The sequence below is a fragment of the Bidens hawaiensis genome, unplaced genomic scaffold (assembly GCF_021521415.1).
Source record: "Bidens hawaiensis isolate Kalapana, Puna unplaced genomic scaffold, B.hawaiensis_p1.1 tig00029599_1, whole genome shotgun sequence".
NCBI classification, from domain to species: domain Eukaryota; kingdom Viridiplantae; phylum Streptophyta; class Magnoliopsida; order Asterales; family Asteraceae; genus Bidens; species Bidens hawaiensis.
In genome coordinates, this window is record NW_027494898.1 from 6,651 (window position 1) to 31,547 (window position 24,897).

Sequence of the window (24,897 nt, forward strand, 5' to 3'; positions counted from 1 at the left end):
CGATGGGTCCAAAAGGGGGGGGGTTGTTTGTAACATCCCGGGCAAATCTCACATCTACCGTGGTAAAGAGAGATCCTTGGTTCATGATGTACATAAAATTATACTTCTTTTTAGCATCAAATAATCTCTATAACCTGCAACTTATATCAAATAACATAGCACAGAGGCTACTTATCATAATAAAATACAATTTCAGGTAAAACCAAGCCCCAAACGAAGAAACAAGCGAAAAGACGAAGAAAAATGGAAGAAAACACAAGAAAAGCAAGAAACACGCCCCATGCCTCAAGAAACATGCCCCCATGCTTCTAAAGACCAGAAAAGACAAAAATCTACAAGAAAAGACAAATACTGGGAACAAAATCACGGGACCGTGCCTCTTGACCACGGGGCCATGGTCACCTTTAACAAAAAGACAAAACTATTTTAGCACATGTCAATAAGAACACAAGGGCGTGCCTACCTAAGCACGGGGTCGTGCTTCACCCTCCAGACTGCCTATAAATAATAGCTCATGTTGCATTGATCAAGTGTGCCTTGAAGAGAATTCCATACGGTTTTCACTTATAAAACCATCCACTAACACTCATATTAAAGATCCATTGAAGGGTTTGAAGGCTTGGAGGTCATCATCATCAACCATCATCATTATCAAGAAGGAAGATTCATCCACATTTGGTTAGATTGTTCTAGTTTAATCATGTGTTTGTTATCATCATCCACTCTAATATTCATAACCATGCTCATTATGAGCTAAACTCCATTTACCATCTAAATTCTATGAAGAAGATTTGTTTTACTTAATGATTACATAAAACATGTGATTAGTTTAGTAAAGTACATGGTTATCTTGCAATTATCGTTTGATGAGAAATGTTTCACCATCTTTATTCAACAATTCAAAGTTGGTGATTGGCAATCATATTGACAACCATTCATGATCGATTCAAGTTCTTGAAAGATAAATACTTTGATAATTTATCGAAACATGGATCCTTCTATTGTACTTAGAAATGATGAGATATAAGTTATGATCTATTTCTCTAGTTTTGGTAATTCTGAAATAACATCGTTAACACGATTGCTTGGGTTATCATGCTAGTTAAAGAAATCATATGTTAACGGAATGTGAAATTTTAACCTACTTAAATCAACCAAGGGGAGGTTGTGTGATAAACTATAACCACCCAAAGTTGTTATAATTGGTATTTGAGAAATCGAAGTCAATCCTAATCTTTCTACTTCACTAAACTACTTGTCAACTCAAATTGAAATTTTCGTGGTAGCATGACATTGGGAAAGGGTTGACGTTAAAATACGCATGCTACTTTCTTTTATGTCATAGGATATTCTCACTTAGAAATGAGGGGGGGTGGGGGGTTGTTCTATCATATATTATTACGACAAGTTTATCACATGTTTATTTAATAATCATCAAGGAACAATGGAGTGGATTCTTGATCTTAGATGGTAACCTTCGTTTAATTGAACTACTTGTTTAGAATTTCTCGTCTTGGTCACTTATTTATTATATATACACATTTATATTTTATAAAAAGTTCAAAAATCAACCCCAATAAGATTAAAACCTCCGATTAAAGTAAAACGACGATTTGTGTCCACTGATCGACACTTGGTTCTTACCAATACTATTCTACATATACGATGGGTACACTTGCCTATTTTGTGTGTGTTTGGTCTTTGTAGAAATCACTTTTATATATTTAAAACCTGATCTTGTGCAAAAGCTAAATTTCCAATCCTCTTATTTTACAAGCTACATGCATAACAGCACACACCAAGTTTTTGGCGCCGTTGCCAGGGGACACGTACGTTTCTAAGAATGATCCAAGTTTTAATTTAATCATTGTCTATAATTGTACAAATTTTAAATTTTATTTTATTTTATTATTACTAACTATTAAACTATATAATTTTTACGGCTAACCTAATTTTACCTTTTACCTTAGCTTAATTAACTAAGACCTTAGTTTAGTTTAGAATAGCTTAGCCTAACTCGTAGTTTAACTTTAACTAACCTTTAGTTTAATTTAAATAGTTTAAACTTTGATTTAATCCCATGTATATCCTTTACATTCGGACCTGAGCTTGTTTCTCCAATTTCTGAACCGGAACGACTCTTTTATCGACGAGCACGTATACGAACTGCATAAACCGCTGAAACAATCAAAGACGAGTTAGTATATGCCACCACATCAGGATAAAGTCAACCCGAAGAAATGATGGCGGCCCAAAACAATGAGCCGAACATGAGCCAGTATGCTAAGTCAACTCTCGAAGGCTATGGCAATGGAGTGGCTCCACCCGATATCACCAAACATTTTGAAATCAGATCAAGCACCATTCATATGGTGGAAAATTCAGTTCAATTTCATGGTCTCCTCGACGAAGACCCTCTTTCTCATATACCTCGATTCCTACGAATCTGCGGAACCTTTAAAATCCAGAATTGTTCAGAAGATCAGATCAAACTCAAACTCTTTCCTTTCTCTCTAAAGGGTCAAACTTTAGAATGGTTAGAATCTCTTACCTTTGGATCCATCACTACCTGGGACCAGATGGTTGAACAGTTTCTCCTCAAATACTTTCCGCCTGATAAAACTGCCAAATACCGAGCCAGCATTACCGAATTTCGGACCGATGATGATGAGTCATTACACGCTGCATGGGAGAGATACAAAAGTCTTCTGAGAAGATGCCCACATCATGGACTGAGTGTATGGCTACAAGTACAGACTTTCTTTGACGCACAATCCAGTCAAAACAAACAGGCCATCGACCAAATCGCCGGTGGAGACCTGGGATCCAAATCACCTAACGAAGCATTTGAAGTCCTGGAGAAGGCAGCGAAGAAAAGTTTCGCTTACAACCCACCAAGATCTACACCAACCCATAAAGGAATACACCACGTCGATTCGAACACTCTTATCACCGCACAACTTGAATCCCTTTCTAAGAAATTCAAACAGCTCCAAGCCGAACTATTAAAAACCAAGATCACCTATGACAATTATAGAGGAGGTCATAAGACAAGTGACTGTAAACAAGTCATCATTTCTACGGAGGAAGTCGATTTCATCGCTCTTTAGAACAACGCTTTCAGCAACAACTACAATCCAGGATGGAGAAACCACCCGAATTTCAGCTGGAAAGACTGAGGTAACACTCAACCCCTACCCGGATTAGAAAAAAGACCGATAAATCAACCTTCCAACCAAAACCTCAATTTCAAGATCAAAGTTCCAGTAGCCATCAAAACCCAAGCTACTCGAAAATCGAAGAAATGTTAATCCAAATCAAGACCAAGACAAATGAAGCAGAAAATAAGGCCGACTCAAGAACTGTTGATATCAACAGAGTATTCTTAAAACATGAAGCCGACCTAAAAAGTCAACAAGCATCATTACAGAATCTAGAAACTCTTATCGGACAAATTGCCCGACAATTATCCGAAAGACCACCCGACACTCTTCCAAGCAATACAATCACCAATCCGAATGCAACAGCCAACGCTGTTACACTTAAAAGCGGTACAACCACTACCCCTACCAATTTCAGAACCGGTTAAGGAAAAGGAATCCCCTGATAAAACACAGGAAAGGCTGACCCCAACGGGCACCGTACAACCCAAGGAGCCAGTCCGAACTTATATTCCACCTATTCCATACCATGGACGGCTGAAGCAGGAAAGATTGGAAGCTCAGTACGGGACGTTTTTAGAACTCTTCAAATAACTCCACATCAACATCCTTTTTATCGAAGCCATCGCCCAAATGCTAAAATATGCCAAGTTCCTCAAGAAAGTGCTGACAAACAAGAGGAAGCTGGAGGAGCTATCACATGTCACCCTGAGTGAAGAATGTTCAGCAGTCCTCCAAAACAAGCTGCCAACAAAAATGACCGATCCAGGGAGCTTTACTATTCCTTGTCTCATAGAAAATTTATCTGTTAGCAATGCCTTGGCCGACCTAGGAGCTAGTATTAACCTAATGCAATATGCGGTCTTTGCAAAACTAGGGATAAGAGAACCAAAGCCCACCCGAATGAGCATTCAGTTAGCCGACCGATCTGTTAATTACCATCGGGGCATTGTTGAAAACATTCTTGTCAAAATTGACAAGTTTGTTTTCCCAGTAGATTTTGTGATTCTAGACATGGAGGAAGACAAAAGTGTACATATTATTTTAGGAAGACCCTTCTTAGCCACTGCAAAGGCTTTTATTGATGTTTGCACCGGCAAACTCACTCTCAGGGTCAATGACGAGGCAATCACTTTTGATATAGGAAAATCTATGCAATATCCGCAACATCACGATGACACAGTATATTGTGTCGACATCATCGATTCTATCGTGAGTTGCTATATGCGAGATTCCTCCCTCACTAACCCACTAGATACACAAATCTTAACCGACATAGACACCCGACTCGTTTTAGAAAACAAAAATCTCAATACTAATGACAATAATCAAGAAACATCAGAAGTAGTATATGAGATAACTGAAATTAATAAAAAATCAAAAACATCAATTGAATAACCACCAACCTTAGAGTTAAAAGAACTTCCAAACCATCTCGAATACGCCTTCCTCGAAGAAGACTCTCAACTCCCAGTAATCATTTCATCTCACCTTTCTAAATAAGAGAAAGACGAACTTTTTAAGGTACTTAAAAACCATAAGAAGGCCATCGCATGGAAGATCATGGATATCAAGGGCATCAGTTCCTCCTTTTGTACTCACAAAATCCTCATGGAAGAAGAATACAAACCCGTGGTCCAACATCAAAGACGTCTGAATCCCAACATGCAAGATGTGGCGAAGAAAGAAGTAATCAAACTCCTTGACGCCGGATTAATCTATCCAATATCAGATTCGCCTTGGGTTAGTCCCGTTCAAGTAGTACCCAAGAAGGGGGGAATGTCAATTATAATGAACGAGAAGGACGAGATAATACCAATGAGAACCATCACAGGCTGACAAATTTGCATTGACTACTGGAAACTTAATGAAGCCTCAAGAAAAGATCATTTTCCACTTCCTTTCATCGATCAAATGCTTGAACGTTTATCTGGAAAAATGTTCTACTGCTTTCTTGATGGATTTTCCGGATATTTCCAACTTCCCATTGCTCCTGAAGATCAGGAGAAAACCACTTTTACATGTCCATACAGAACCTTCGCCTACCGAAGAATGCCATTTGGGCTATATAATGCTCCAGCCACTTTTTAGCGATGCATGGTGACCATCTTTCACGAAATGATCGAAAACTCTATGGAAGTATTCATGGACGACTTCTCAGTCTTTGGAGACTCTTTCGATCATTTCTTGAAAAACCTCGACAAAATGTTAGCCAGGTGTGAGGAAGTAAATCTAGTGCTCAACTGGGAAAAGTGCCACTTTATGGTTAAAGAAGGCATCGTTCTCGGCCACAAGATTTCTCAAAAGGGATTAGAAGTTGATAAAGCAAAAATAGAAACTATCTCTAAACTTCCACACCCAACTTCAGTAAAAGCCATTTGAAGTTTTCTAAGTCACGCAGGATTCTATTGACGTTTCATAAAAGACTTCTTAAAAATCGCTAGGCCTATGACCAAACTTCTGGAGAAAGACGCACATTTCGTCTTCTCTGAAGAATGTATTGAATCATTCAACATATTAAAAGACAAACTTGTCAACGCACCAATCATGACTACACCCGATTAGACCCTTCATTCGAGATCATGTGCGATGCAAGCGACTTTGCAGTTTGAGCCGTACTCGGACAACGCAAAGAGAAAAATTTTCACCCAATTTACTATGCCAGTAAACTCTTAACGATGCACAATAAAATTACACCACAACAGAAAAAGAGTTACTAGCATTAGTTTTTGCCTTTGAAAAATTTAGATCCTATATAGTTCTTTCCAAAACCATAGTTTACACCGATCATGCCGCTATAGGATACCTCTTCAACAAGCAAGATGCCAAACCCAGACTTACTAGATGGATTCTACCGCTCCAAGAATTTGACATTGAAGTTAAGAATAAGAAAGGAGCCGAGAATGTAGCCACAAACTATCTATCACGCTTAGATTTCCCAGCTTCAAAGGAACATCTTGAGAAAATTATCAATGATAATTTTCCACATGAAGTTCTCATGCATATCCAATCATTCATGCAGGAGAAGGATGAAAGTCCGTAGTTTGCCGACTTAACAAACTATTTAGCTTGTAGAATCCTAAGAAAAAGGCTTACTCATCCACAACGGAAGAAATTCTTTTCCGACCTTAAGTTGTACTTCTAGGAAGACCCTTACTTGTTTAGGATAGGTGCCGATCATGTTGTTCGTAGGTGTGTATCTAGAAAAGAAGTCTTAGATATTCTCAAACACTGTCATGAAGGACCCACTGGTGGACACCACAGTACCGCCATTACGGCCAGAAAGGTGTTTTATGCAAGTTTTTTCTGGCCCACCATATACAAAAACAAACATGCTTTGATCCAAGCATGCGATGCTTGTCAAAGAGCCGGAAACATCTCAACCAAGAATGAGATGGCTCAAAAAGGCATTCAATTATGTGAAGTCTTTGATGTATGGGTAATAGATTTCATGGGCCTATTTCCTAACTCATTCGGGAATAAGTACATCCTTGTAGCAGTCGACTACGTGTCTAAGTGGGTAGAAGCACAATCTCTTCCCACTAATGATGCTCGAGTAGTTGTACGATTTCTGAAAAAGTTATTCTCACGATCGGTACTCTGAAAAAGTTATTCTCATGATTCGGTACTCCGAAAGACCTAATCAGCGACAGAGATACTCACTTCTACAATGCCTTGATGGACAAAGTCTTAGCACGATATGGGGTTCACCACGGTTTGGCATCACCATATCACCCTCAGACTGGTGGGCAAGTAGAAGTCTCGAATCGAGGGATTAAAAGGATTTTAGAAAGAACCATAGGAATGAATCGCAGGGCAGAAAAGTTAGATGACGCATTGTGAGCCCTTAGGACAGCCTACAAAACTCCCATAGGAACAACACCCTTCAAACTTGTTTATGGGAAAGCATGTCATTTGCTAGTAGCACTAAAACACAAAGCCTACTGGGACCTAAAAGTAGTGAATTTCAATCTAATGTCCGCCGGCATAAATCGGGAAGATCAAATTCACGAACTCGAAGAACTAAGAACATTGGCCTATGAAAATTCCTGGTCTAACAAAGAAAAGACTAAACGTCTGCATGGTGCCCATCTGAAAGGAAACAAAAATTTTCAAGTAGGCGATCGGGTACTGCTATACAACGCACGTTTACGTCTTTTCCCAAGAAAATTGAAATCACGATGGACTGGTCCACACACAGTTGAATCAGTCTTCGACTATGGGACAGTCGAGATTTTAAATTCTAATGGTCACAAGTTCAAAGTCAATGGACATCGATTAAAACCATATATCGATGGACCATTTGAAGAAACTTCGGAGGTAATAATCCTCCGACCAACCAAGTAGACATATAAGTAAACATGGTCCAACCTAGAACTTCATAAACTAGGCCTTGAAAATAGTTTAAAAAAAAAACGAACCAGCTCGACAAATAAACAGAATAAACAAAAGAAACTGTCTGTATCGTGCAGCACGGGCCGTGCTTCAAAAAGCACGGGGTCGTGCTTCAAAAAGCACGGGGCCGTGCTTCAAAAAGCACGGGGCCGTGCTTTTGAGTCCACAGCAGTTACGATTTTAAAACTAACAAAATGACTTTTTCAACCACTTAACCCTAAAAAAAACTCCGTTCATCACCACAAACCGCCGAACACTCATCAATTTCACTAATATATGCATCAACACTTTTTATTCCAACCGAAGGTATGCTAAATTAACAAAACTATTGTTCGATTTCATCTTTCTAGGTCTAGATTAACCCGAAAATCTCACCAATTGATTGAGTCGGGTTTAAACCCGAAAATAAGACAGATTATTCGGTTAGATCTAGGATAATGATTTGTTAGATAGGTTTTGTACTAATTTTTGTTGAAATAAATCATTCGGGTTCGGATCTTGGGTAAAATATATAACAATTGAAAACCCAATTGAAACAACCGGGTAGAAACGCAGGTTTGAGTCTTGATGAGTTTGAAATCAGAATTAAAAAAACGAACCATGCTCTAAACAACAAGAATCGTGGTCACCTTTTGGTCAACAGAAAGTCAAAATTGGAAGAATATGAAGAACAGTAGCAGCACGGGCCGTGCTTTTAAAAGCACGGCGCCGTGGTGTGCTCTATGTTCCAGTATATTTGTAATTTTCGATACATTTTGAATAATTCAATCATAAATTGCAGATGGCCGAACATGGGGACGACATTCATGCATTTCTGGTCTTTCACGGGCGTGATACAAGGAATAGAAGAGCCCAAGCCAGAATAACCTACCTAAACAGACGTTTTCCACAAGCAAACTTCTACGCCTGCAGGGACACACTAAGACAAGTCAATCAATGGAACCGGTACAAAACCCTTGTTATAGGACCGTGGAAGCGAGTTTTTGGTCAAACAGGAGAGGCTGTAACGGAACTGACATAGGAATTCTTGGCTTCTTTCTATATAAGGACCAAGAATTCGGATATGTGGGATGAAGAGCCATTGAGTTCAGATGTGGGGGTGAATGTCACACAACTTCTTTCACCCAACTTGGGATTGATCTGGGAATATACATGGCTGAGGAAAGAGACAATGAAATCTGGTTCAGAGCAGGGATACCATTTGCAGACGAAGACGGGGATGATGATGCTGAAGCTGGAAACGCAAGATCAAAAGCATGGGAAGTACTAAGCTACTAGACCTAAAACTACAATGAAAACGTTTCAAAGAGCACGACACTACGTAACCCGCATATGAGATACATTCACCGCCTGCTTAGCCACACTGCCACTGCTAGAGGTCAGAGTGAAGGGGTTGTTAATTTAATGGATGTATGGGCACTGTATTGCATGAAGAATGGCATCCCGTGCAACATTACTTATTTATTCTGCAAACTATTGTAAGGCCCCGTTACCGGTGCCCTACTTTGGGCGTTGGATTTACTCATAAACACAGTTCATAATATCAGAGTTAATAAAAACATTCACGGAATATTAAAACATTCAAACCATTATGTTACATAACCATCCTCTCTTGTCTTAACAAGCATTCAAATTATTTAAACATAAAACATTGTCTTTAAAATAACATAACATTTCTTGAGATGCCAGCTTCTTCAAGTTCATGCCATGTGCTTCCTCTTATGCAAGCTGCCTTAATCTACTCACCCGCGTGCATTCTAAAAGTCAGCTACGCTGAGTGAGTTCTAGTTAATCATACAACATACAATCTGTTCTCATACTTGCACACGTGCCCGAAGGGGTGTACATTAATCATGCAACTGTACCATACCTGTTCTTAAATACTTTCCTTGACAATACGTGCAATCTCCAAAGAGCGTTCATGTACCATCAACATATCATACATACATTATGCACACATCATATATATATATTCGTACATACATCATATCTTGCATCATACATATCAATCATATCTTTAACTACCACCTGACGGTACATGCAATATCCGAAGATCGTTCACGCACCGTCAAGCAATCATCATACATAAATCATACAAGCATACACTTACCACTTATGGTAAGTGTATTAACTATCACATCGAGTATGCACTTAGCCCCGAAAACATAACAAGGAAGTGGGGCTAGAAACTCACCTCAATGCGGTTGCATTCACCGTTTACAGTTATTCCCCTCTTTAGCTGTGCACGACTAACTGTATAACAATTACGCGTATTAATTACTATCACTATCCATATCGTATTTATAGTCCAATTATAACCCTCAAGGAATGGGGGTCCGGGGGCAGCGCCCCTGGCAGCGGGGTCTAGGGGCGGCAGCCGCTAGCAGGGTCCAAGGGGCAGAGCCCCTGGCTAGGGTCGAGCTGTCTTATCACATTTTCCATTAACATTTTGAATCGTTAATTAACTTGCTACTTAAAAGTTCAAGAGCTTCTTTGTAATTAAACCATTATTCTTTAAGTCTGGGGACCATTCTGCAATTATGTTAAACTTCTAATTCGTTACTTATCCTTAACGAATTGACTTGTCATGACGAACTGGTTCTTGTAACGAATTGAACCCTCTAACGAACTGGACCCTTAACGAATCAGTCCATAGCGAACCAGTCTATGTAACGAATTGGACCCTCCAATTCGTTATCTTTTAACTATAGCGAATCAAGGGTAATTCGTTATCTTTTCCCTTAACGAACTGAAGCTAGTTCGTTATATTCCCTTAGACGAATCAATTAGCGAATTACTTCTAATTCGTTAGTTACCCCTTAGCGAACTAGGGTTAGGTCAGGGAATGTCAGAACATTCCCTGACACCCTTTTACCTCGTATTAACTTTTCTAGCGCCGCCGCCGGAAAGCCGCGGATTCACCGGAAAAACGAGTTTTAACTCATTTTTCACCGTTTTTCATCCCGTTCAATCCTGATCTGAGCTAGGATGACCCCTAAGCTCATCATAGGTTCGGTTTATACCCGATTCCATCCGGATCTCGTGACTTAAACGGTTTAACGGTGACAGCTCGTCGTTTCGTGACTATATCTAACGGGAATAAGCTCATACAATATCATAATATCATTACCTTGGATCGGGATCGGTTTTTCCTTGGTGATTTCGGCTAGAGAGAGAGAGATTAAAGAGAGAGCTTAGATGTGTGTTTTGGGAGGTGTATGGAGTATGTGTGAAATGAATGATTAATGGGTGATTAAAGGTTTATATATTTATGGATCATGGGCTTAAGCCCATGGTCTTTTTCCTTCTTTCATAACCCAAGTCCATAATCCATATCCATTACCCAACACTAGCCCGACTCATAATAACTCATATTTCATTTATTAACCGGAACCCAAAAAACGGGATGTTACAAGTCTTCCCTCCTTAAAGGGGTTTCGTCCCCGTAACCTAACTATTACATAAACAAATTTGGATAAAATTTGCGCATCTCCTCTTCAACTTCCCATGTTGCATCCGATCCTTTGCGATGCTTCCATATCACTTTCACTAGTGGGATAACTTTATGATGAAGCTACTTTTCCTTGCGGTCAACTATCTCGATTGGTTGCTCAATGTAGTTCAACTTTTCATCCACCTCAATGTCCATTAATGGCACGTGCGACGTGTCATCAACCAGACATTTTCTCAGATGAGAAACATGGAAGGTTGAGTGAATTCCTTCTAGCTCCTCAGACAATTCCAGCTTGTAAGCCACTTCACCTACACGATCCATAATTTTAAACGGTCCAATGTACCTCGGACTCAACTTTCCCCTCTTCCTAATATGAATAATTCCTTTCCAAGTCGAGACCTTGAGCATCACATTGTCACCAACGTTAAACTCAATCGGTCGTCGCCACTTGTCAGCATACGACTTCTGTATGTCTTGAGCAGCTTTCATTCTTGCCTTAACATGATCAAACTTTGAAGAAGTTTCTTGAACAACTTCCAAACTTCCCATCTCCTTTGACCAATCTCTCCCCAACATACCGGAGTTCTACAGCGTCTTCCATATAACATCTCGAATGGTGGCATACCAATACTTGAATGGTAACTGTTGTTATAGGAGAATTCTGCTAGATGCAGATGATAATCCCAACTTCCGCCAAAGTCTAAAACACAAGCACGTAGCATATCCTCAAGGGTTTGGATCATCCTTTCAGACTGTCCATCTGTTTGAGGATGATACGCCGTACTAATGTTCAATCTCGTTCCCATGGCTTCATGGAACTTCTTCCAAAACCTCGAAGTAAAACGAGTATCTCTATCAGACACAATCGATAACGGTACTCCATGCTTGGACACAACCTTCTTAATGAACAAGCTTGCTAACGTTTCTGACGAGATAGCCTCTCGTATAGGCAGAAAGTGAGCACTCTTGGTCAAACGATCCACAATCACCCAGATGGTATCATGATGTTTAGCTGTACAGGGTAGCTTAGTTATGAAATCCATGGTGATGTATTCCCATTTCCATTCTGGTATCTCCAAAGGTTGCATCTTTACATAAGGCTTCTGATGCTCTGCCTTGGTTTATAAACAAGTTAAGCACTTACTGACATAATCTACCACATCATTCTTCATTCCTGGCCACCAGTAGTCTCTTTTCAAATTTGGGTACATCTTCGTAGTTCCTGGGTTAATCGAATACCTTGACTTATGAGCTTCATCTAAGATTCGACCTCTGAGATCTCCATGTCGTGGAATCCACATACGGTCAAACCTAGTCTTAACACCATGTGTGTTTTCCATCAACTCGTCTTGCTGACAGAAAATCCTTTCTTTCTTTACTAGCCCTTCATCTACCAGCACTTCTGACTGCACCTTGATGATTTCTTCAAATAAGCTTGAGTTCATAATTAGCTGATATGACTTTACTGTCGCAATGACTTCCTCATTCTTACGGCTTAGCGCATCAGCGACCACGTTAGCTTTACCAGGATAGTACTTAATGTCGCAGTCGTAATCCTTTATTAATTCTAGCCATCTTCTATGCCTCATGTTCAATTCCTTCTGCTCGAAGAAGTACTTTAAACTCTTATGATTAATGTATATGGTACACTTAGTACCATATAGATAGTGTCTCCATATCTTGAGAGCATGCACTATTGCTGCTAGCTCCAAATCATGCGTCGGATAAGTACTCTCATGGACTTTTAATTGTCTAGACGCGTAAGTTATCACCTTTCCTCGTTGCATCGACACGCAACCTAACCCACGATACGAAGCATCAGTACAAACAACCAAATCCTCGTCACCATCGGGTAAAGCAAGGATTGGAGCTTGCGTGAGTCTCTTCTTTAACTCCTGAAAAGCCTCCTCTTGAAACTTACCCCAACTGAATACTATCGACTTCCGGGTCATACCGGTCAACGGTGCAGCTATCTTGGAGAAACCTTCGATGAATATCCTATAATAGCTAGCTAACCCTAAGAAGCTTCGTATATCAGCCGGATTCTGTGGAGTCTTCCAATTTGTTATCGCTTCAATCTTAGCTAGGTCCACGGTAATCCCTTCAGGATTAATCACGTGACCTAGAAATTGCACTTCTCGCAACCAAAACGCGCATTTCGAAAACTTAGCATAAAACTTCTCTTTCTTCAGAGTCTCCAATACCTCTCTCAGATGCTCAACATGATCAGACTCGCTTCTGGAATAAATCAATATATCATCGATGAATACGATAATTGACTTATCCAACATTGGCCAACACACCCTATTCATCATGTCCATAAATGCTGCGGGAGCATTCGTTAGACCGAATGACATTACGAGGAACTTGTAGTGTCCATACCGCGTCCGAAACGTTGTTTTAGGGATGTCTGCCTCTTTCACCTTCAGCAGATGATAGCCCGATATAAGATATATTCGTGAGAACCAACTTGAACCTTGCAGTTGGTCAAACAGATCATCAATCCTTGGCAAAGGATATCTATTCTTCACCGTAAGCTTGTTCAACTCACGATAGTCTATGCACATCCTCATACTTCCATCTTTCTTCTTCACGGACAACACTGGCGCGCCCCAAGGGGATACACTTGGTCTTATGAAACCTTTGTCGAGGAGTTCTTGCAGTTGGGACATCAATTCTTTCATCTCAGATGGCGCTAGACGGTAAGGCGCTTCCGCAACGGGCTGGGCTTCTGGTATTAAATCTATCTGAAATTCTATCTCTAGCTCCGGTGGAAACCCTGGAAGATCCTCAGGGAATACTTCTGGGTAGTCGCACACGATAGGAACATCTTTCATTTCTTTCGTCCCGGCCGTAGTGTTGACAACATACACTAGGTAGGCACCACAACCTCGTCGTAACAATCCTTCGGCCTTTATCATCGAAATGACGTTAAGCCCTGAACTTTCCTTATCGCCATAAACCGTCACGGCACTAACATACAAGGACTTTAGCTTTATTATCCTACTCTTACATACTATTTGAGCTTCGTATTCGGACAACCAGTCTATTCCTAAAACTACATCGAACCCTCCTAAGGTCATAACATACAAAGTAACAGGGAACTCATGTCCCTCTAATTCTATCTTACAATTCTTAACCATTTTCATTATTTTCACCGAGAGCGGTTTCTACTATGAAGGTTTCAGACACTCGGCAATATTTTATTTTAGCTAACTTACTAAATGTTGTAGCTACAAAACTTCTATTCGCACCCGAATTAAATAATACTGAAGCAGAAATACCGTTTTACTAAGAACGTACCGATCACAACATTAGGAATCTGTCTAGCTTGTTCCTGGGTCAGCATGTAGGCTCTAGTCCTTGGCCAGCATCCTTCTTCCCACTACCTCCAGCCTCAACATCAGTGCACTCCCTTGCCATATGGTCTGTCTTGCAGCATTTGTAACATGTTGGCTTCGCACTGCACTCATTGGCATAATGCCCTACCTTCCCACACTTGTAACACGCATTAGACCCCATCCTGCATTCTCCACCATGAGTCTTTCCACATTTGGGACAAACATCAGAACTTCTACCCCACTTGCACTCACCACCGTGCATCTTTTCGCAGGTCTTACATGACCTCTTTTCCCAAACTCTTGGCTGCTTGTTCTTGGGGTTCTATAACTGAGTACCAGCTCGTTTGGCAGGCGCGGCCCACTTCTTCTCCTTCTTCTCTTCCATAGCCACCTCATCTGTCAAGTCCTCATAAACCGTTTCCGCGAGCCCCACAGCAGAATCAAAAGTACCTGGTCTACCAGCCTTGACCAAGACGCGAACATTCTGTGGCAGTCCCTTAAGGTAGCATTTGATCCGCTTGGCCTCGGTATTCACCAAATCTAGCACCAACCTTGACAGACGGTTGAATTCAGTGAGGTATTCGCGGTGCGTCATCTTACCCGCCTTCAGATTTAAGAACTTCATCTCAACATTCTCTACCTCTACATCAGCAAAGAATCGTTTCTTCACTAACTCCTTCAGATGGTCCCACCTCAAGGCCTTGATCTCTTCTCGACTCTTCCTCTGCTCAACTGACTCCCACCAGTACATTTCCTCCTCACTGAATGATTGGGTAGCATACCCCACAGCTTGGTCGGGACGGCATTCGCTAATTCGGATAATTTTGTCCATCGCGGTTATCCATTGGAGAGTAGCGATTGCGTCTCCCAAGCCAGTTAGCTTTGGTGGATCACAGCCTTTGAAAGACTTATAGTTGCATCCACCTCAGCCCCTTTTTCTATCATCCACCTTCACAGATTTAACAACGCTCGATTCTTCCCTCTCCCCTTCTCCATCCTTCTTACCATCACCTTCCGCCTTCTCAGCGGTTCCTTCACGGCCTCCAGCAGACCCTTCAGCATTCATGTTTTTCACAGCAGCTGCTACCGCTTGAGCAATGGTCGTTTGAATTGCGGGGTCTAGTTGAAATCCCTCGTTGTTACTCGGATTTTCACCGGCTGCACTTCCTTCTCCCTCAACGTTAGTAGCTGCTCCTACTGACGGTTCTCAGACAACGCGTGGCCTACCACGACGTCCCGTACGTCCTCCTCTTCCAGCAACTTTCTTAGCTCCAGCCATTCGTATTCTATAAGGAAACAAAAACGTCATCACGTAAGGAACCATTTAGTACAAGGATAGTAAGACTAACAGGTTATAACAGTGGACAGATGTGATTAGTTGATCACGTTACTTTCCGTGTCCTATACACTTCCCCTTATGAGTCTATTTGTGATAATTCTATTCTTAAATAATTAAACAGTCAAACAGTTCATATCATCACATACTCCTATCCCTAGAAATTAAGCTAGCATTCATATATTATTCTACTTTACATGCGAACTTAGTCACATACTTTACCTTCACTTAGCTTGCTTGAGTGACACATGGCATTCTCGTACTGTCGTCTTCTTTCTTTTCTTACTTTAATCCCATTCTCTGTTCGAGTCTAAGCATGTAGGATGCTTAAATCTCTCTAACCTTGCTCTGATACCAACTTGGGCCCCATTACCGGTGCCCTACTTTGGACGTTGGATTTACTCATAAACACAGTTCATAATATCATATTTAATAAAAACATTCACGGAATATTAAAACATTCAAACCATTATGTTACATAACCATCCTCTCTTGTCTTAACAAGCATTCAAATTATTTAAACATAAAACATTGTCTTTAAAATAACATAACATTTCTTGAGATGCCACTTCTTCAAGTTAATGCCATGTGCTTCCTCTTATGCAAGCTGCCTCAATTTACTCACCTGCGTGCATACTAAAAGTCAGCTACGCTGAGTGAGTTCTAGTTAATCATACAACATACAATCTATTCTCATACTTGCACACGTGCCTGAAGGGGTGTACATTAATCATACTTACTCTTCATATATAACTATCCAACCTATTTAAAGAGCCTTCCGCCTATAACCTCACAGATATTATAAGGGTCTGGTCCCTAACATCGCAGTTATTATAAAGGGTCTAGTTCCCAACATCACAGATATTTTTAGGGTCTGGTCCCTACCGTCACAGATACTATTAGGGTCTGGTCCCTACCATCACAGATATTATTAGGGTCTGGTCCCTTTGTTTCATGCAACTATACCATACCTGTTCTTACATACTTTCCTTGACAATACGTGCAATCTCCGAAGAGCGTTCATGTACCATAAACATATCATACATACATTATGCACACATCATATATAAATTCGTACATACATCATATCTTGCATCAAAAATATCAATCAGATCTATAACTACCACCTGACGGTACATGCAATATCCGAAGATCGTTCACGCACCGTCAAGCAATCATCATACATAAATCATACAAGGCATACACTTACCACTTATGGTAAGTGTATTAACTATCACATCGAGTATGCACACAGCCCCGAAAGCATAACAAGGAAGTGGGGCTAGAAACTCACCTCAATGCGGTTGTATTCACCGTTTACAGTTATTCCCCTCTTTAGTTGTGCACTACTAACTGTATAACAATTACGCGTATTAATTACTATCACTATCCATATCGTATTTCTAGTCCAATTATAACCCTCAACGAACGGGGGTCCGGGGGCAGCGCCCCTGGCAGCGGTGTCTAGGGGCGGCAGCCCCTAGCAGGGTCCAAGGGGCAGAGCCCCTGGCTGGGGTCGAGCTGTCTTATCACATTTTCCATTAACATTTTGAATCGTTAATTAACTTGCTACTTAAAAGTTAAAGAGCTTCTTTGTAATTAAACCATTCTTCTTTAAGTCCGCGGACCATTCTGCAATTCTGTTAAACTTCTAGTTCGTTACTTATCCTTAACGAATTGACTTGTCATGACGAACTAGTTCTTGTAACGAATTGAACCCTCTAACGAACTGGACCCTTAATGAATCAGTCCATAGCGAACCCGTCTATATAACGAATTGGACCCTCCAATTCGTTATATTTTAACTATAGCGAATCAAGGGTAATTCGCTATCTTTTCCCTTAACGAACTGAAGCTAGTTCGTTATATTCCCTTAGACGAATCAGCTAGCGAATTACTTCTAATTCGTTAGTAACCCCTTAGCGAACTAGGGTTAGGTTAGGGAATGTCACATTCCCTGACACCCTTTTACCTCGTATTAACTTTTCCGGCGCTGCCTTAAAGCCGCCAGAAAACCGCGGATTCGCCGGAAAAACGAGTTAAAACTCGTTTTTCACGTTTTTCGTTCCGTTCAATCTAGATCTGAGCTAGGGTGACCCCTAAGCTCATCATAGGTTCGGTTTATACCCGATTCCATCCGGATCTCGTGACTTAAACGGTTTAATGGTGTCGGCTATTCATTTCGTGACTATATCTAATGGGTTTAAGCTCATACAATATCATAATATCATTACCTTGGATCGGGATCGGTTTTTCCTTGGTGATTTCGGCTAGAGAGAGAGATATTAGAGAGAGAGCTTAGATGTGTGTTTTGGGAGGTGTATGGAGTATGTGTGAAATGAATGATTAATGGGTGATTAAAGGTTTATATATTTATGGATCATGGGCTTAAGCCCATGGTCTTTTTCCTTATTTCATAACCCAAGTCCATAACCCATATCCATTACCCAACACTAGCCCGACTCATAATAACTCATATTTCATTAATTAACCGAAAAACGGGATGTTACAACTGTTCACGAAAAATGCGAATGCCAAAGGGAACACACAGATTTTTGGTGGAGTATTAATTTATAACCTCTATGGAGCCTATGGTGTAGACAGAGAAGGGACCCGAAGCCCAAATCCGATTGCTCTTAGCCTTGATTTTTGTAACAACATGCAGATGGTTCAGCGGATTGGTCAAAACCCGGATGTGTGGATATTTTGTGATGCTTATAACCAGGTTTGGGACCCTGAGGACCCGGCGGAGATGTTACTCCAGGACGTGCCCAGGAGGAGAGGAGGATCACCGCCCAGACAGAGCCGTCGCCGTACCTACCATCATAGATGAGGTCCATCTTCATTAGGGGCCGGCCCCAGCTCATCACATGATAGCCGATATTCTTTCGAAGGCCTATACGACTTAATTGATCAGTTTTCAGCAAGAACCACCGCCTCGTTTTACAGGATCACAGAACATATGGCTGCCTCTGATGCACAGCGGGCAGCCGAATATGCAGAAACAAAGCGAGAAATTGATCGTTTGGGCTATCGCATGAATAGGCAGTGGGGACCATTTGACCCGGACACGGGTAACTGATGAGCAGCGGCACTAGTAGGTCTGGGTATGGGCATGCATGGGTTGGTAGCACTTTCATGACATTATTACTATTATGTTGTTTGTTTGAATAATTTACTTTATGTCTTTTGGTTCTTTGGTTTGGATGGATACTTTTATGGCCGTGGTTGCCAAGACATTATTATTAGATACTTAATTAGCCCGTTTGGGCAAGGGATGGATGATTCCATACCCAATTTTCAGAAATTATGCTTGGTTGTTTGTGGTTGTTTGCAGTTTTATTTTATACAGGTACAAAACAGGAACACGGACGATAAACAGGGGACGCTCTGTCGAAATTTCGTTAAACCGTAGGGAAGTACTCTCCATTTTAACCCACCATACTTAATTGGAATTTTTATCTTTTAATGAATCTTTTCACATTGAGGACAATGTGAGATTCAAGTGTGGGGAATGGAATTACTTGACCAAATTGCTTGCTCAAACAATTATAAAAATTATCTAATCATCAAAAATTTTTGTAGCAAATAAAGACTATTTTTAGAACAAAACCAAAAGAAAACCCAAGAGAATTCTTTTGCAAATAACCATCTACTAATCTATTATAACCAAAAGTGAAAAAGTAAAAAGAAGTTTGGTAATACTGAGAAGAAGTTTATGCAATGTATGGCGTTTATACCCAATTCCTCCATTACTGTGAGATAAACCTCATGCCATATAAAAATTTTTTCGGAAGATTTGAATGAGTCATATGTTTCGTGTGATTTAGAACTTGTCGCAGATTTTCGTTTCAAGATCGCACGAAGCGTTGTATAAAGAAGAATGTAATGTTGTCACCTTTCCCTCAAACCATTCCCCAAAACCCAAAAACCTTAAACCAAAACCTTACCGCTTTATCCATCTCACCGGTAAAATACAACACTGGTCTTTTACCGGCAGACCCTAAAGAACTGGAAAAGCATTCTTTCGATTTCAATTTCCTTTGCTGCATACATTTAGCGAAACCTGGGTTGCCTCCAGAACTTAGGGAGAGATTTTTTCTCTTTAGCAATGAGGTGAGGAAAAAGTGGCGCCAAGACGAACAAAGGCCACCATTTTGTGGAGTTTCCAAAAGCGCAATAAAGAGAAGAGCAAAAAGATACGAACGGTGCTTAGGTTGCGGAAACTGGTCCCACGAAGGAAGATGTAGAAAAAGTCAAAATCAGTCTCAGCATGAATATACCGAGCTAATGAGGGTGGGGGCTATTAGGCTCAAAGCCGAACGATCCACTAGAGTTGGAAGTTATGTTCAGAACAGGATTGAGGAAGAACTGATCCACATCCTCGACAAAACTGGTCTTGACGATCTGACCTTAAAAGAGTCACTAGGTTTAGTTTAAACTCCAAAAAAAATTCAGCAATTGGGAGAAAGAACTATTGAAATACATCTTAAGACTCCCGACAATCAGCAGAAGTTGAATTTACCTTCCTCGCCATCATTAACCCAAACCCTTGAACAACCACAACATACCAATTCCCTACTCAAACAAAACCGACCCATATCACCTTCTGATTTATGTAACTCTTCAAAAAGGTGGAGATTTGAACTTGTTACAAGCTTATGTGTCACAGGTTACATGTTGACTAAGAGTGATCACAAACATACATCACAGGTATGTTCAAATATATAAACCGAGTGTGAGTGAAAAATGTGAGAACGTGACGTTTTGCATAAACAGAAGCTTATAAAAATGAAATCACCTTTTTACATATCACTACATATATTCCTATGATTTAAGGTTGGATATTTTGTTCCAATTTTCTTGGAACTCTTTCGGGGATGTTTAAGCTGTGGTCCTAACTTGCTATATTTAGAAAATATTTATAATTAGATTACTTGAGGACAAGCAATGTTCAAGTGTGGGGATGTTTGATGTACATAAAATTATACATCTTTTTAGAATCAAATAATCTCTAAAAACAACAACTTCTATCAAATAACATATCACAGAAGGCTACTTATCATAATAAAATACAATTTCAGGTAAAACCAAGCCCCAAACGAATAAACAAGCGAAAAGACGAAGAAAACACAAGAAAAGCAAGAAACACGCCCCCATGAATCAAGAAACACGCCCCCATGCTTCTGAACACCAGAAAAGAAAAAAATCTACAAGAAAAGACAAATATTGGGAACAAAAGCACGGGACCGTGCCTCTTGACCGCGGGGCCGTGGTCACCTTCAACAAAAAGACAAAACTATTTTAGCGCATGTCAATAAAAACACGGGGGCATGCCTACCTAAGCACGAGGCCGTGCTTCACCCTCCAGACTTCCTATATATAGTAGCTCATGTTGCATTGATCAAGTGTGCCTTGAAGAGAATTCTATACGGTTTTCACTTATAAAACCACCCACTAACACTCATATTGAAGATCTAGTGAAGGGTTTGAAGGCTTGGAGGTCATCATCATCAATCATCATCATCATCAAGAAGGAAGATTCATCCATTTGGTTAGATTGTTCTAGTTTAATCATGTGTTTGTTATTATCAACCACTTTAATGTTCATAACCATGCTCATTATGAGCTAAACTCCATTTACCATCTAAAATCTATAAAGAAGCTTTGTTTTACTTAATGATTATATAAAACATGTGATTTAGGTTAGTAAAGTACATCGTTATCTTGCAATTATCTTTTGATGAGAAATGTTTCATCATCTTAATTCAACAAAAAAAAGTTGGTGATTGGAAATCATATTGACAATCATTCATGATCGATTCATGTTCTTGAAAGATAGAATACTTTGTTAATTTATCGAAACATGGATCCTTATATTGTATTTAGAAATGATGAGATATAAGTTATGATTTATTTCTCTTGTTTTGGTAATTCTGAAATAACATCGTTAACATGGTTGCTTGGGTTATCATGCTAGTTAAAGAAATCATATGTTAACAAAAAGTGAAATTATAACCTACTTAAATCAACCAAGGAGAGGTTGTGTGATAAAATATAACCACCCAAAGTTGTTAGAATTGGTATTTGAGAAATCGAAGTCAATCCTAATCTTTCTACTTTACTAAACTACTTGTCAACTCAAATTGACATTCTCGTGGTAGCATGACATTAGGAAAGGCTTGACTTTAAAATGCGCATGCTACTTTCTTTTATGTCATAGGATATGCTCACTTAGAAATGAGGGGCTGTTCTATCATATATTATTATGGCAAGTTTATCACATGTTTATTTTAATGATCATCAAGGAACAATGGAGTGAATTCTTGATCTTAGATGGTAACCTTCGTGTAATTGAACTACTTGTTTAGAATTTTTCGTCTTGGTCACTTATATATTATATATATATGTATTTATATTTTATAAAAAGTTCAAAAATCAACCCCAATATGATTAAAACCTCCGATTAAAGTAAAACGACGATTCATTTTTAAAAACATTTGTGTCCACAGATCGATACTTGGTTCTTACCAATACTATTCTACATATACGATTGGTACACTTGCCTATTTTGTGTGTGTTTGGTCTTAGTAGAAATCACTTTTATAAATTTAAAACACGATCTTGTGCAAAAGCTAAATATCCAATCCTCTTATTTTACAAGCTACACACATAATAGCACACATCAGTTCATAAGTAAATGCCCTGCCTCTAAAATCACCAACGCATTTTGGGCTTAACGGTAGTGGATTAGAGGAGAGCTACACAATTAAGCGTGCTCAGTTGGGAGTAGTAGATGGATGAGTGACCTGGGAATCTCCACCTGGGCAACCAAAAACAAATCCGTGAACTCTTTATGGGCAAAGCGGACAATATTGGTGGTGGAAGGGACGGATGTTACATCATGGTAGCTAAAAGCTTCGATATTCATGGTGTATCTTGAGACTCGGTCATGACTCATGAAGTATCTGGATTCATGATCCTTACCTAGATTCATAAAACAGAACATTATTAGCAACGTTACGTGGGTCTTCACAAGTTAAACAAGTTTGCAAGCCCAAAAGCAATTAAAGTAAAAAAAGTTAAGAAATAAATAAACTAAAGAAAAACATTAACCCCTGTCATTTCCAAGGCAGGGGTTAGAGTGAACTGCTCTTTCTATCTCTGTTGTTTGTTCAAATATGTGGTCTTTGTCCAATAGTTTTAAATTTGCGATTTGCGTCTTTGTGGTTCCATTTCACTTTCAATTAAACCCGGATTCATTAACTCCGTTAAGTCTGATCGTTAAACCCACCTCACGTGAGGGACAGTTTTGTCCATTGTTTCCCAAATACACCCCAGCCCCTCACGTGAGGGGGCTTGGGAATTAGGATTGTGATTTATTTGTGGAGAAAAAGGACAAAATTGTCCCTCATGTGAGGGGCATGCTGAAGGGTTTAACGACCATACTACCGGGGTTAATGAATTAGGATTTAATTGCAAGTGAAATGAAACCATATGAATGAAAATCGCAAATTTAAAACTATTGGACTAAAACCGCAGATTTGGACTGTTAGGTCCCCGATTTCAGCTGGATCTTACTCAAATCATGTCATAACTCACACAAATAAATGTGTCGACACGGGAAGTAATGACGGGTTGCTATATTTAGAAAGATTACTGTTTATTAAAGGCGGAATCAATATTAAACAGGGTAGTTGCTATCAATATTCATATGTAAATAACACACACAAGATTCACTCAAAAGATTTCCATTTGTACGAAGATCATGATACAAAAGGATAATCGATTTAGGGTTTCTTGTAGGAAAACGGCAGTGGCTCAATAAATGTTCTATCGTATTCAGCCGCCTATTTTTCCGTGTTCTGTCTCTCTGCCGTGTCCTTAAGGTGTGACCTAATTATTCCTTTCATAGGCCTGACACCTCAAGACAGCTGTCATTCCTTCTAGAAACCCTAAATGCTAAAACATATTCAAATTACATATTCAGAAAGAATCCTAAGTGTAAAACAAGTCTTCTGGGTAGGCTTTCATCAGTTTTGTTTTTCCGAGTATGCTCTGCCATCCTTCATAACTTGTTAACATAGAAGTGTGCCCGGGAATAGTTTCCGGGTAGACTTTACTTGAAGAGTATTTTACCAAGTAAAATTCTCACCGGGTAGACTTCAATCTTCTTGACTTTGCCAGACTTTGCCCGACAAACCCTTACGAGCAACCTTGTTCTTCAATGGTCCCTTCAACCTTTTGCTAAAGAATAGCTTATTAGCAAAGTGTGCTTGGTAGCACTGTTCCTTGCTTGAGTTGAACCTTGCCCGATGATTCTTAAGATATTCCTTGAAGACATCAAGCATACTTGGACCATACTTATTAATGAATATCTTGCCCGGTCTTGCAATCACTTGGCTTCATGAGCTTGGTTAGCAAAAAGCTTACCCGGGAGTGAACTTTACTTGGCTATGAAGAACAGACTTGCTTGATAAAGTGATCCTTGCCCGGACTTGCATAAACTAGTGAACCATGCCCGGTAATACACTAATTTGCAAACCTTGCCCGGATATCCACTAAAGAAGACTTCAAGAAGATAACCCTGTCCGATAGACAAAATATCGTACCCGGCTAAGTAAAAGCTTGCTCGAAAGTCTAAGGTGTGCCCGGTTCCATACTTAGTCATTTCTGAGGAGGTTGAAAAGATTCCAATCTTCCTTCTGATAAGTTTTGGGTCAAATCTTTACTCAACAATCTCCTCCTAGATTGGAACACCTCAGCAGTCCCAAAACACCTCTAAAGTTACTTACACAGGATTAAAAATACACATCAAATTCAAAATCAAAGTTACATAATCAAATTACATAAACAATTACATATTCAAAAGCTGTCTGAAGACTTTACAAAATAAATCCTACTCTATGAGTCTTGTCTCTTCCTTTCATTGTAGGCAGCTTGTCTTCTGTCAACTATTACTGATGCAACTCTTAGCTTAAAAATATCAAGGATTCGGTAGTGAGTGTGACTTTCTGGAATAACCAAATCCCTTATATCCATCAGATCTTCATCATGCAGGTATGTCAAGTCTTCATCTGTTTTGATTATCCCCAGTACCTTTCCATCAGAGTTTCTTAGCACATACTGGTCAACATCTTCTTTATAATCAATCTCAGTAATGATGTCATTCTTTTGAACTGTGTAGTTGGGGCGTGTCATTATTCTTTG